The sequence below is a fragment of the Echinops telfairi genome, unplaced genomic scaffold, assembly GCF_000313985.2.
Source record: "Echinops telfairi isolate 266 unplaced genomic scaffold, ASM31398v2 ScPeMD7_655;HRSCAF=1070, whole genome shotgun sequence".
Classification (NCBI taxonomy): Eukaryota; Metazoa; Chordata; class Mammalia; order Afrosoricida; family Tenrecidae; genus Echinops; species Echinops telfairi.
Window position 1 is genome coordinate 8,670,523 of NW_022104553.1, and position 13,514 is coordinate 8,684,036.

At 44.5% G+C, this 13,514-nt stretch overlaps 1 protein-coding gene across 1 annotated transcript in view; it reads right to left on the reverse strand.

Moving 5' to 3' along the window:
- EDARADD (EDAR associated death domain) overlaps positions 1 to 13,514 on the reverse strand; it is an 80,388-nt gene that overhangs the window by 1,964 nt on the left and 64,910 nt on the right. The gene's annotated exons all lie outside the window — the stretch shown is intronic.

The window sequence follows — 13,514 nt, forward strand, 5'->3', positions numbered from 1 at the left end:
CACCATTCTCTCCAAGGTCTTTAAAAACCACCACCAAACCAGAATCCCCACTTATCCGAATATTTGAAAAGGAGTGGTAACTGGTAGTGCCAGCAAATTTGCTTTTGAGATTGACAACTACCTTTTCATCCTTCTGTCTTTATCCGCCTTCTCTACCCGTGGAACTACCTCGGAAGTGGGGCCCAAACTCCAGAGGTCTGTACAGTGGGTCGAAGCCAGGGTGAGCAGAAGACTCAAGCAGAGGCACCCCCAAGCCCCATGGGAGGAGGGCTTTCTTAGATCCAGTCAGTTGCCCCATGTCATCAGTGAAAGGGTGCCGCGAGCAGGTATAAGCAGTGCTGGCCAGTCACTTGCAGGCCGCTCTTACGCGGTGGCCACACAGCACGGTATTTTGAGTATCTGAAGTTCTGCAGCAGGGCTGAGTTTCCGGACCCCGCTGACCTTGGATCATCATCGCCAGTAGCTCCTTTAGAGATAACTGGCCTATTAAATCCAAGGGCAGGTTCGGATGAGGTTTACTACCTGCGCTCAAATCCAAGCCATTGTTACTGAGTCTTTTATGGCTCCAAGTGACCTGAGGTGGCTGCCTCGTGGGTTTTTCCAGCCTGGGAATCACATTGCCAGGTCTTTCCCCCATGGAGCTGCTGGGAACGTTTGAATTGCTGGCCTTTCGATTAGCAGCTGAGGGCTTTACCACTGTGTCCCGAGGCTCATCAATGAGGCCCTAGATGCTGCAATTCAGCAAAGTAAAGACTTGAGAAAGAGAGGGTAAGTTTGGCGATCAAAAGGTTCATGGTCCTAGATACCCCAATTCAGCAAAGTAAAGACTTGGAAAAGAGAGCGTAAGTTTGGCGATCAAAAGGTTCATCATCACCAGTGTTGGGGGTAATACAAATTAATCAATAGAACAAGAGCTGTGAAAATCATGCCCCAAATCTTTTCATCTACTACTATGACTTCTGAGAATCTCTCCTAAAGAGTTCATCCAAACTATGTGCATGTACAATATTTTCTTATATTAGCAACTTTAAAAATAACATCAATGTAAAAGATTAGAGGAATCATGAAATTATTGTACCATCTGGTGGAATATTATTTAAATAATGTTATAGGAAGTCAGATGGATTCAGCTATTAGTCTACCGCTTGGCAGAATATTATTTAAATAGCTACACAGCAGCCTGGACAATGCAAGCACTGTGATGTTAAGTGCTATATAGGACATATTTACAGAATGTGATCAGATGAGAACTGTGTGGGAAAGGTATGTTAATATTAAAACAGAGTGGACACAATAGCAATAGCTATTATATTTATGTGGCAGGACTATGGTTCTCTTTTCTAAATTGTCTCTAGTGGTGGTGTATTTTGTGATAAATAAAGCAACATGTTCCATTAACAAACCCCATGTTAGCTTAGCCTTGTTGTTGTTGTGAGGCACTGTTGAATCGATTCTGACTCGGAGGGACATTATGTACAACAGAACAAGGAGCCGTGCCATTGATACAGTGTCCACTAATATCCTCTTTCTAGCCATAATCTCTTTGATGATGTATTGTAAATTCTAGCCTCTCTGCCCAGAATTCCATTTTGAAGCGAGCTTTCTGTTCTGACAGTATTTAAGGTGGGATGCACCTTACCAGAGGGTGTGTCTTTACCAGTCCTGGGGACCCCTGTTGGAAGACAAAACCCATACTGCCACCAAAGTTATTCCTCAATGTATAAAACATGCATCTTGGCAACAGACGGGATACTGGGACCATCAAGGAAGGACCCCGGCCGAGTAGGTTAGAGATCCCTAACTAAAATGGCTGATGCCAAGACCACAGGACCATGGGGCAGAACAAAGGAACATGCCATAACACAGAGCAAGTCCCTGAGACCTGAGACCAGGAGACCGTGAAGTGGAGCAGCAGCCAAACATACTGGCCCACAGAGAAGGCACAGGACTGTGTGACTGAGAGGCTGAGGACCAGAGAGAGGCCTGAATGCTGGCTGAGAAGAAGCCCGTGGTGGATCAATGGCTGTATCCTTACTGTTAACTCATCCTGACTTGGGGTAACCTGTTCACTCTTCCCAATAAAGCCTCATAATTGTGGGTAATGTCTGTGAGTTCGGTGTGGCCGTTGCGATGAATTACTGAACCCAGCAGAAAAGTAGTGTCGAGAGAGGGCTGGTTGATGTCAGAATAAGGTAAAAGAAGGATGGAGAGTGAGGCATATTTGACCTCAGCATGCTTTGCCCATATCGTCTTTCCATGTGGCAACTCGAGGCTTGTGGTTTTTCTTTCATCTTGAGATATACAAAGTATGTTAGCCTGGGTTGTCTAGAGCAGCAAAACAAGTACCATTTGTATATTTATTTATGCAGAAAGAAGTGCATATCAAGAAGTGGATCACACAGATGTAGAAGTGGGTAAGTCCAGTCTGGTTCAAGTCTGTGGGTCAGCATTTAAGTTAAGGGCTTCTCTTGACACGAGTAGCTGCAAGTGATGAACAGACCACAGGCTGATACACAGATTGAGCTGAATGAATTCAAGGTGCGCCGTTCAGTGATGATGGCTCCTGGGATGGGCAGGCATATAACAGGAGAGAGACAGACCAGAAGGAGCCCTGGTGGCAGAGTGTTTACACCATGGGCAGCAATCCACAAGTTCACCAGTTCAAAACCACCAACCAGTTCCGTAGGAGAAAGATGGGGTTTTCTATACCTGTAAACAGTTACAATCTCCGAAACTCACAGGGGCAGTTCTACCCTGTCCTACAGGGTTACTATGAGTCAGTCTAGATTTAATGGCAGTAATTTTTAGAAAGTTTTCGATGAACCAGGTGGAGGATTCAGATCCAGCAAAAGTGAGGTAGCTACCACCTCATGTCAATCTACACTATCAATCTATACAATCTAAGAGTAGGCCACACCCGGAATGAAACCTCCCTCAATTGTATCGAGGCTCTGACTAGATTAAGGAGGTGGTTCCCTGTCCTGTTCTCGCCACAGCTGCTTGGCTGCTTCTCAGAAGACCCCATCATGGAGTTGACCACCCTATGCCAGATCATGAGGAGAATCCTGGTCCGCTCCCCTTGGCATAAAACCTAACTACTGTGCTTCCTTTCCTTTTTGGTTTTCAAACTCGGGTCTTTGCACATTTCAATATAATATATATCTTTGTCTTCTCCAACTGTGCTTTCAAATCTTTTGTTTGGCTCTCTAACTTCATCATTTGCCCCGTTTTTTAAAAAGATATTTTATGTTCAAGCGCAAGCGTCAGAGTCTCTTCTGACTCCGATTTGATCTTGTCTTTCTTTCCTATCTTTTTAGCGACCTTTTGCTTTCTTCATATCTGATGTTCTTAATGTCCTCCCACTGCTTATCCGATCTTCATCATCGTTCCTCGGCCTTTTGGCCAAGATCAAGTGCAGCTGCTCTGTCAACCTGAAACTTATGTATGAACAATGGATGGTCTGTTCCAGAGTCAGGCCCTGGGCTCATTTTGGCTGCTGAAATTGTGCTTCTCCACCATCCCTTCCCATAGATGTCATCAATTTGATTCTTCTGCAGTCTGTCTGGTGGAGTCCATTTGGACAGTCACCCTTGATGTTGCTGAAAAAGGTTATTTGCAAATATAGAAGTGGTTGGTCTTGTAAAACTCGATTGTACAACCTCTAGTTTCATTTCTATGACCAAGGCCATACTTTCCAACTACGATTCCTTCCTGTTTCTTAAATTTCCCATTTCATAGATTAGTAATCATCAATCTTTTTTTTAATTATATATTTGATCAATTTCAGACTAAAGACTGTTGATAGAATTCATCAATTTCTTACTCACTAGCCTTAAGTGGAGGGTGCGTAATTTTGAATAATTGTATGAACTGGATTTCCTTGTAGCTGTATAGATATTATCCTATCACAGACAGCCTGGGCTTCGAATCAGATCATAAAATGTTTATGATGAACGCAACATCATTCCTCTTGAATTAGCCATTCTTCACATCGTAAACCATTTTGATTATTTGATTCAAAATGGCCAATACTAGTTCATTTCAGTCATTTCATTTTTGATGACTTCCAATTTTCCTAGACTCATACTTCATTCATTTCACATTTTAATTAGTAATGGATGTTTGTAACTGTTTGTTCTCATTTTGAGTTGTGCTCACATGAAGATTCCCCCAGAGCTTTACGCCATCCACATCAACTCTACTTTGAGTTTCCCTGGTTGGGTGGCCAGTGCGTTGCAACCCCAAGGAGCTCATCTTTGGGTACTCTATCTGACAGTGAGCCACTGCTACACATAAGGGTGTCATTGGTTAATCCCTGGAACTGGACAGCCGATTCCTCCTTCTTAGTCTGTTCTTAGAAGCCCCACTGAAATCTGTTTACCTTAGGGACCCTGCTGGGATTTCAACTACTAGTGACATAGCTTTCATTGTCACAGCAAAACACAAGCCACCCCAGTTCAACAAACTGGCAGGTGGCTCGAATAGCTTAGTACAGAGGACATTTATAGGTGGAGCAGCCCGCATCCTGACCAAGTTTCACTCAGGTCTTGACACTAATCTCTCCCTATCTTTCCTTGGCCTTATTTCTTCCGCTATTGTCTTTCTTTCCCCTCATCTTCAGCTATCCACGTCTACGAATTTGTTCTTTGTTCCCTGCAAATGTTTATGTTGTTTCCTGTTGCCATGAAATCAATTCTGATGCCTTGTGGCCCCATGTGTGCAGAAGAGAATGTCAACATAAGGCTGTCAAGGCTGAGAGCTTACACAACTAGATCACTAAGCCTGTCTTCCAAGGCAAGTTCAAACGGCCAACCTTTTGGCACATTTACTAGTTTACACCACCCAGACATTCCTTACAAATAGGTGCAAAAACCACCATCTCAAATTACATTTCTCTGGTTTTAGAACTTGCTGACATCACTTTCTCGTTCTCTGCTTTTATTCACTATTGAACTTCTAGAAGAAGAGTTCAAAACCTGTGGGCTCCTGTTCTCTCACCAGGCTGTCATTCCTTTTGCTTTTGAATACCATTTGTCCTACCTCAGTCCCCAGAGTCCCTGATGATAGCCACAGCCGGGCACAGCCATTCTGACCCTCACCTGCCTACCATCCCAGACCCTGACTCACAGCTGAGCCCTCCAGGGTTGGACAGAGGTCCCCTCCTTCTGACCTGAGCCACAAGCCTTCCTCGGTGCACATTTTCTCTCCCTATTGATCTTTCCCAGTCCCACGTCTTTACCAATCACCTCTACAAGGCCCTCCCATGAGAACATAAGGCCCCTTTTGTCTTGTCATTGGTAGGACTAGCACAGCCCATGACAGACAGCATGACAGACATGCTTAGCTAACATTGATCTGTTGGGTGAATTTAGGTGTGCATACCTGCAGGGTGAGCCCCACTCATCTTCCTGAGCTCCAGAACTAGCACCGTACCTCGTGATATCCAGATGGCATCTTCCACACAACAAACCTAAAGCCCTCCTTACAGCTTCTTTCCATGTGCTCCCGAAAGACCCAGTCGCCCCATTTCCCCTCTGGCTCCCTAGAGTCCTTTCAGACTTTTTTAGTCTTCAACCAGTGACCAGGCCCAGATTCCCATATGAAATATTCTGTGCTGCTCCATTTCCAATGACATCCTTGCCAGCCCAAACAGACTCTGTTCCTCAGACAGGTGACCTTGCACTTTCTTTTTCAAAACATCAGGCTTCAAGCACCAAAGATGGGGGGGGGGAAATCATATCATCGTGAATGAGGGGGGCGTGTGATGGGGACCCAATGCCCATCTGTAGACAACTGGACATCCCTTGCAGAGGGATAGTGGGGAGGAGATGAGTCACACAGGGTTCAGTGTAGCAATAATGAAACTCACAACCTTCCTCTAGTTCTTAAAGGCTTCCTCCCCCCAACTATCATGATCCCAATTCTACCTTGCAAACCCAGTTAGACCAGAGGATGCACAGCAGTAGAGATGGGAACTGGAAACACAGGGAATCTAGGACAGATGAACCCCTCAGGACCAGTGGTGAGAATGGCGATACCGGGAGGGAAGGGAGGTTAGAAAGGGGGAATCGATCACAAGAATCTACATATAACCTCCTCTCTGGGGGATGGGCAACAGAAAAGTGGGTGAAGGGAAATACCAGGCAGTGTAAGATAAGATAAAATAATAATTTATACATTATTAAGGGTTCATGAGGGAGAGGGGAATGGGGAGGGAGGGGAAAAAGGAAAATGAGGAGCTGATTCCAGGAACCCAAGGAGAAAGCGAACTTGGGGAATGATGAGGGCAACAAATGTATAAGTGTGCTGTACACAATTGATGTATGTATGGATTGTGATAAGAGTTGTATGAGCCCCAATAAAATGATTTTTAAAAAAAAAGAAAGAATATAAACCCAGAGCAGAAAATTTAGAGAGAGAGAGAGAGAGAGAGAGAGAGAGAGTGTGTGTGTGTGTGTGTGTGTGTGAAGGATCGGGGATAAACTATTACATTTAGAGGAGCCCTGGTGGTGTAGTGGTCATCCACTGGGTGGCTCACTACAAGGACAGTAGTTTGAAAGCACTAGACACACCATGGGAGAAAGACAGGGATTTCTACCTGCATGAATAGGGACAGTCTCAGAAACTCACGGGGAGTGGGGGGCGGGGTGTCCTGCCTCCATAGGTATGAGTCGCTATGAATTGGTATTGATTCACTGGTAATGGGTTTGGGGAGTTTCTAAAATTACATTAGGGTTGTCCACCAAAATTTCATGACTATGAAGTAGTGGAGACCCCCTCTATAAGCTTTGGCTGTATTTTAAATCATCTTACCAATAACAGGGCTATCAGGTGGGGAAAAAAAAGAACATTCTGGTGGGTCTGTCCACACCACATGGGCACAAACTAAGAGGGAGGGAGGGAACGAGAGAGAGAGAACCTCATATATGGCCCACCAAGCCCTGAGGACAACATTCCTGCTCAGAGCAGTCAATGCACAGAGAGGCCCATAGGGCTGGCCCCACCATGAGACACGACGTCCCCTTACTGACCCACAACACTACGGGGGACAGCACTGAAGACACTTGGTGCAAAGTGTGCCTGGTCTGCCCCACCCCCACCCCCCACCCCAAGCAGGGTGAAACACGAAGGAGTTGTAACAGAGCAGCAAGGGAAGCAAAGCAACGAAGTCCCTGGGCAATCCTGAAACTAGACTTCTGACTCAGGGGACAGAGCTGGGCACCTCGTCAGACTCCACTGGAAAACACTCATAAGGGTCAGCAGACAGATCTGGAACTATTTATAGACTTTTGCTTGGTTTTTTTTTGCTTAAAAATTTTTTTTTCTTTCACTCTATGTCTATCTATATAAGATAGGCAGGATACACAATCCCAAGGAGAAAACAAGGGATCCAGTGGTTCCAGGGTGACATGGGAGAGGAGCGGGTGGGGAGGGGGAGCATGGAGCCAACAAACCCAGGGACAAGGGAACAACAAGAGATCTGAAATTGATGATGGAGAAGGTGTAGAATGCCTGGTTGGTTTGATCAAGTGCAATGTATCCGGGAGAAAATACTGAGAACTGAATGGGGGGGCGAGCATGATACTGGGACAGGAGGAAGGTGAAAAGAAATAGAGCAAAGAACTAAGAGGCAAAAGCTATTTATAGAGGTATAGGTATAGACATATATATGTAAATATATTAGTTTATAATTATAGGGATATAGGTCAATGTACATATATTGACAGCCTTTGGGTCTCTACTCAAGGCCTCCCTAAACACAAGAACACTTTGTTCTAATAACTTGGCACTCTTTGATACTCACCTTCCCGACATAATCACTGAAGACAAAATGGGTGCATAAGCAAATGTGGTGAAGAGCAGATGGTGCTCAGCTATCAAAAGATATAGTATCTGGGGTCGTAAAGGCTTGAAGTTAAACAAGTGGCATCTAGCTGAAAAGCAACAAATCCCATAGGGAAGAAAAACACCAGCCTGTGTGATCATGAGGTGTCGATGGGATCAGGTCTCAGGTATCAAAAGATCCAAAACAAACAACTATATCAATGCAAATAAGGTGGGGGTTGGAGTGGAGACCCAAAGTCCATCTGTAAACAATTGGACATCCCCTCACAGAAGGATCACAAGGAAGTGAAGATTCAACCAGGGTGCAGTATAGCACTGACAAAACACACCACCTTCCTCTAGTTCCTGAATGTTCCTCTCCACCCCTCAGACCCCCCACCACCACTATCATGACCCAGTTCTATCTCACAAATCTGACTAGAATGGAGTACATATATTGGTACAGATAAGAGCTCTCAACATATGGAATCCAGGGCTGATAAGCCCCTCAGGAACAGTAGTGGGAGTAGTGATTCCAGGGGGGTCGGGGGACAGTATGGGGAGCGGGGGAGAAAGAGAGAACTGATCACAAGGTTGGTTATAACACACACACACAGGGGACAAATATTTAAAATGTGGGTGAAGGCAGACAATGGATGGTATAAAATACAAAATAACAACAATAACATATAATTTATTAAGGATTCACGAGGGTGGGAAGGTGGGGGAGGGAGGGGGAAAAGAGGAGGTGATACCAAGAGCTCAAGTAGAAAGAAAATGTTTTGGAAATGATGAGGGTAACATATGTAGAAGTGTGCTTAATCCAATTGAATTATGGATTGTTATAAGACCTGTAAGAGCCCCCCACCATCCCACCCCCCAGTAGACCTAATAGCTGTACATGATCTCCCTGAAAATCAGAGTCGGGAGATGAGAACAACATTTGGGCATTCAGTGCAAGACGGTATTTCATGGAACGCAACAGGTTTACCCAGTTTATCCAAGAGTAAGACCGAGTAAGATATTCAAGTCAGGCTTTTGAGCCCCATTGCTATTGAGTAAATTCTGGCTCATAGTGACTCTCTATAGGGTTTCTGAGCTCTTTACAGAATCTTTAAAGGAACAGACAGCCTCATCTTTCTCCTGAGAAGTAGCTAGAGGGTTTGAACTGCTAACTTTGTGGTTAGCAGCCCAGCACTTATCACACAGCACCATCAGGCTCCTTAAGGCTATGAATACATATGCCCCAGATTACTTTCCCTGGAAACCCAGGCTGTGCTGATTAACACCCCAACAGCAGACAGTGATAGTATCTCATGGCATGTCTTTTCTGTGAGCAGAAAGTTTATTTTTTGGTCATTTTATTGAGGGCTCTTAGAAGGCTTATTACAATCCATACATCCATTGTATCAGACATATTTGGACCTATGTTGCCATCATTCTTTTCTAGACAGTTGCTTTCTATGGAGCCCTTGGTATCAGCTCCTCTTTTTCCTCCCTCCATCCCCCAGAGCAGAAAGTTTTAAAAACCATTCTCAACTTCCTTAAACAATGATCCTTACAGCATCCTACCTCTATGCTTTTCTTTTGTTTTCTCCATGACCTGAATATCGTAATTGCTCCCTCCCCTGAGCTGCTGCTTCTATGTGTCCTCCATCATAAACACCCACCCGGTCTTACTCTTGGATAAACTGGACAAACCTGCTGCCTTCCATGAAATACCGTCTTGCTCTGAAAGCCCACGTTTTGTTCTCATCTCCCGACTCTGCGTTCAGGGAGATCATGTACAACAGCCTTAGTTCTCATTACCCTTAAACTCTCTCCGAACAGACCCATAGTCCTTCGCAGTGGGTCTCACATCGTAGAGACTAAGCGTGCTGAATTAAGTTTCTCTGTAATGTTGTGAGCTGCCGAGGAGACATCCTGATGCCAGGTGACCCTGTAGACAATGGAATGAAACACTGCACCATCCCATGATCAGTTCTCAGAGGGACCTTTGTGGTCTATAGGGTTTTTCATTGGCTGATTTTCAGAAATAGCTCGCCAGGCCCTTTTGCAATTACAGCGTCATTCTTCAGCTACATTAAATATAGAGCACAGCGAAATAAGACTTTAGCTGCATGGTGTGGTCCAAGTTGTGTTAAATATTAAAAGAGAGATACTAAAGGAAATTCTGGAATTTCTTGGTCATGTCAAGATAGCATTAAATTAACACTATTCTGCCAGGTGGAAAAGAAAACAGGATGCCAAAGGGTGTATATAATCCAGTTTTTATAAAACTAGATATTCACTTATTAATCATTCCGTCAAATCGTGTGTTACACAAGCATGCAAAAGCATGGGAGAAGTCCAGGCGGATGTGTAATAACAATGTTGACAAGGGTTGCCTCTGTGGTGAGAACTCTGGAAACTTGAATTCGATTATGGATATTTCCTAATTTTCTATGATTATTGTGCTTATTTGGATCATTTAAAAATGGATTTTGAACATTTCATGAGAAAATCAAGAAGGATTTAGACCTCTAAGTCCAGAATGATATGTAACGGTGTAGGCAGGTTATTATCTAGTCAGATCTTGGACTTGTTTCCCATCAAAGAGAAGGATAGGATGAACTATCAGTTTATTTTCTGGTTTCTCTGATACTTTTTCAGACCTTCTCTTACATGAGAAGCTTTTATTTACTTGAACAATGACCTCAACCATATATATCACATACATCTAGGTCTGTCCATTTATTTAAACATCCATGATGCATCACATGACCTGTGGATGTTTTCTTCTTGTATGTTCCATAATGTATATGACAAGCCGGTTACTAGACTGGCATCTACAGGAACTGCCAACACTAATGGAGTTACAGTTGTCTTTTAGAATTGCAACTGTATTTAACTTCCTAGGGGAATGAAATGGGGACACGTTTTTTCCCTATTAACTCACTTTGCCCTGTCATGTGAAGAAACCTGTCATGTAATATGGCACATGCAAAGCTAGACTGATGGAGCCTTCGTGAAGAAATGCTTAGGATTAAGGACACGGTTATCAGAAATGCAAATAAAAAGGGGGAGTTATTATTTGATGCTTCTTAAGTGACAGACACAAAGCTCAGTAGAAATTAAAAACTGCTTAATGAATGAGTGAGAAGGGCTCTTGCTCTACAAGAGATAACCTAGATTCATAACTACTCTCTGACAACGCTTTCAAACCGGAGTTAAGGACAGGGCTGCAAACCACAAGGTCAGCAGTTCAAAACCACCAGCCATTCCTCAGGAAAAAGATGAGGCTTTCGAGTCCCATGAAAAGTGCTGGCCTCAGAATGCCAGAGGGACAGTTCTACCCTGTCCTAGAGGGTTGCTGTCAATCAGAATCGGCTCCATGGCAGTGGGTTTGATCTTTGTTTGTTTGCATGATGGATGAAGGAGAGTAACCTACAGCCTAGCGGCAGTGCTGCTCAACCTTGGCTGCCTGTTGGACTCACCAGAGATTTACAAAGTACTGATACCTGGGTCCCACCCTCAAACGTTCTTATTTAATTGGTCTCAAGTTCAGGTAGGACATAGGAACTTTTCAAAGCTTCCTAGGGAATTCTAATGTGTAGCCAAGGTCGAGAACCAATACCTTAAAAACTTACACAGGGCATATTTTATCAGATAGGCTACCAAATTAGGCTTTGGAATTATAGCCCCTTCTCTTTGAGAGACAGCACGTTTGTCTGGTTCTCAAAAGAGTGTGAGAATGGTCACCAATTAAATTGCGTCCCTAAATAATGTGTCACTTTAGCTGGGCCATGATTCTCAGTAGTTTGGCAATTACGATATTTGGCATATATGCAAGGTTGCAAACACCCGCAAGATGTGATCTGATCAGTTTATCAGTTATAAAGGTATTACCCTGTTTCCCTGAAAATAAGAGTGTCATATTAATTTTTGCTCCCAAAGACGCGCTATGTCTTATTTTCAGAGGATTTCTTATTTTTCCATGAAGAAGAATATGGTACACATTTATTGTTTATTATTTTATTGTTTTATTAAAAGAGACCTCACACTTCCTGTCTGCGCTGCAGCCAATAGTGAGCTGTGTGGCGGCGCCCACTGCTATGGTCCAGAGTCCAGAGTTACGGTAGCTTCGTGGGGCCTTATTTTGGGGAAGGTCTTATTTTCGGGGGGATGTCTTATACTTCAGTGAGAGGCAAACCGTAAGTAGATCTTATTTTGGGGGGGATGTCTTACTTTTGGGGAAACAGGGTAGAACGCAGTGTTCGGGAGAGGGGCGGCAAAGGAGAGAAAGGTCCTTGGAGAGATGGATTGACACGAGGGTGTGACAATGCGCTCAAGCACAGGAACAGTTGTCAGGCTGGGGAAGGACGGGGCAGTATTTCATTGTGTTCACCAAGGTCCCTATGGGCTGGAACCAACGCAATGGCTTCTACCACCACCCACAAGGGGATTCAAGTGGGACGGAACGCTCTTGCTCAGGCCACAACCCTGATAGTCAGTGCGTCCGTTTTCATTTGATAAGAGATAAGAGAAGGGAGCAGAGGGAAAGAGGCCTGATCACCACCACCAACAACAACAACAACATCAAAGCAGAGAGTGCAGAGCATCTTTTGGTCTTGAGGTCCCTTTGCTGCAAACTTCCTAGACCAAGAGAAAATTGAAAACAAACCATCTGGAAATCTCCAAGGAACGCAGGGCCCACAGAAGTTGAAGGAGACAAGGACCTTCCCTCAATGCCGGAAAAGCTTTCCCTTAGAGCTGGTGCCTTGCTTTTAAACTTCTGGCCTCCTAACTTTCAAGAGAATACATTCGTGTAAAGCCATCCAGTTGTAGTATTGGTTACACCAACGCTAGATAACCCAGACAGGGCTAAATCATGCCCCCACACGCCAAAGTAGTGACAGAGAAGAGAAAAATCCCAAGGACTTCGGAAGGCTTTTCAAGATCTCTGTCTGAAGCGGCAGAGAACCCCGTGACCAGACGGATTAGAGACTGTGTCACATACCCAGAGGAGCAGCACTGAGACTCTGGGGCACTTTCTCCTTCTCTGGCCCAAGCTCATGGAACTGTGGGACAAACTGGCTGGCTTCCTGGTCTGTGACAGCAAAGGCCAAGGGACCTGTAGCTGAGGCACTCAGAGTCAGAGAGCGACGTGGCTGCCCTGTACCCGAGAGGCTGAGAACCAGAGACAGAGCTTGGACTTCTGGCGGAGGAAATGAGAGGCTCCCTGAGACGCGAGACTAAAATGTCTTCATGTGAGAAAAGCAGACGACAACTGTTCTAAGAAGCTGAAGTGATGTCACCTCTCCTTCTAGATACTGTTGTAGTCAGTTTCATTCCTGCCCTGTTTCCCCAAAAGTAAGACATCCCCCGAAAATAAGACCTACTTACAATTTTGCCTCTCGCTGAAATATAAGGCATCCCCCCGAAAATAAAACCTCCCCCAAAATAAGGTCCCCCGAAGCTACCATAACTCTGGACTCAGACCGTAGTGGTGGGCACCGCAGTGCAGCTCACTGTTGGCCGCAGCGCAGCTGGAGCAGACAGGAAGTGCGAGGTCTCTTTTAATAAAACACTAAACAATAAATGTGTACAGTACTCTTCTTCATGGAAAAATATGACATCCCCTGAAAATAAGACCTAGCGCATCTTTGGGAGCAAAAAGTAACATAAGACACTGTCTTATTTTCGGGGAA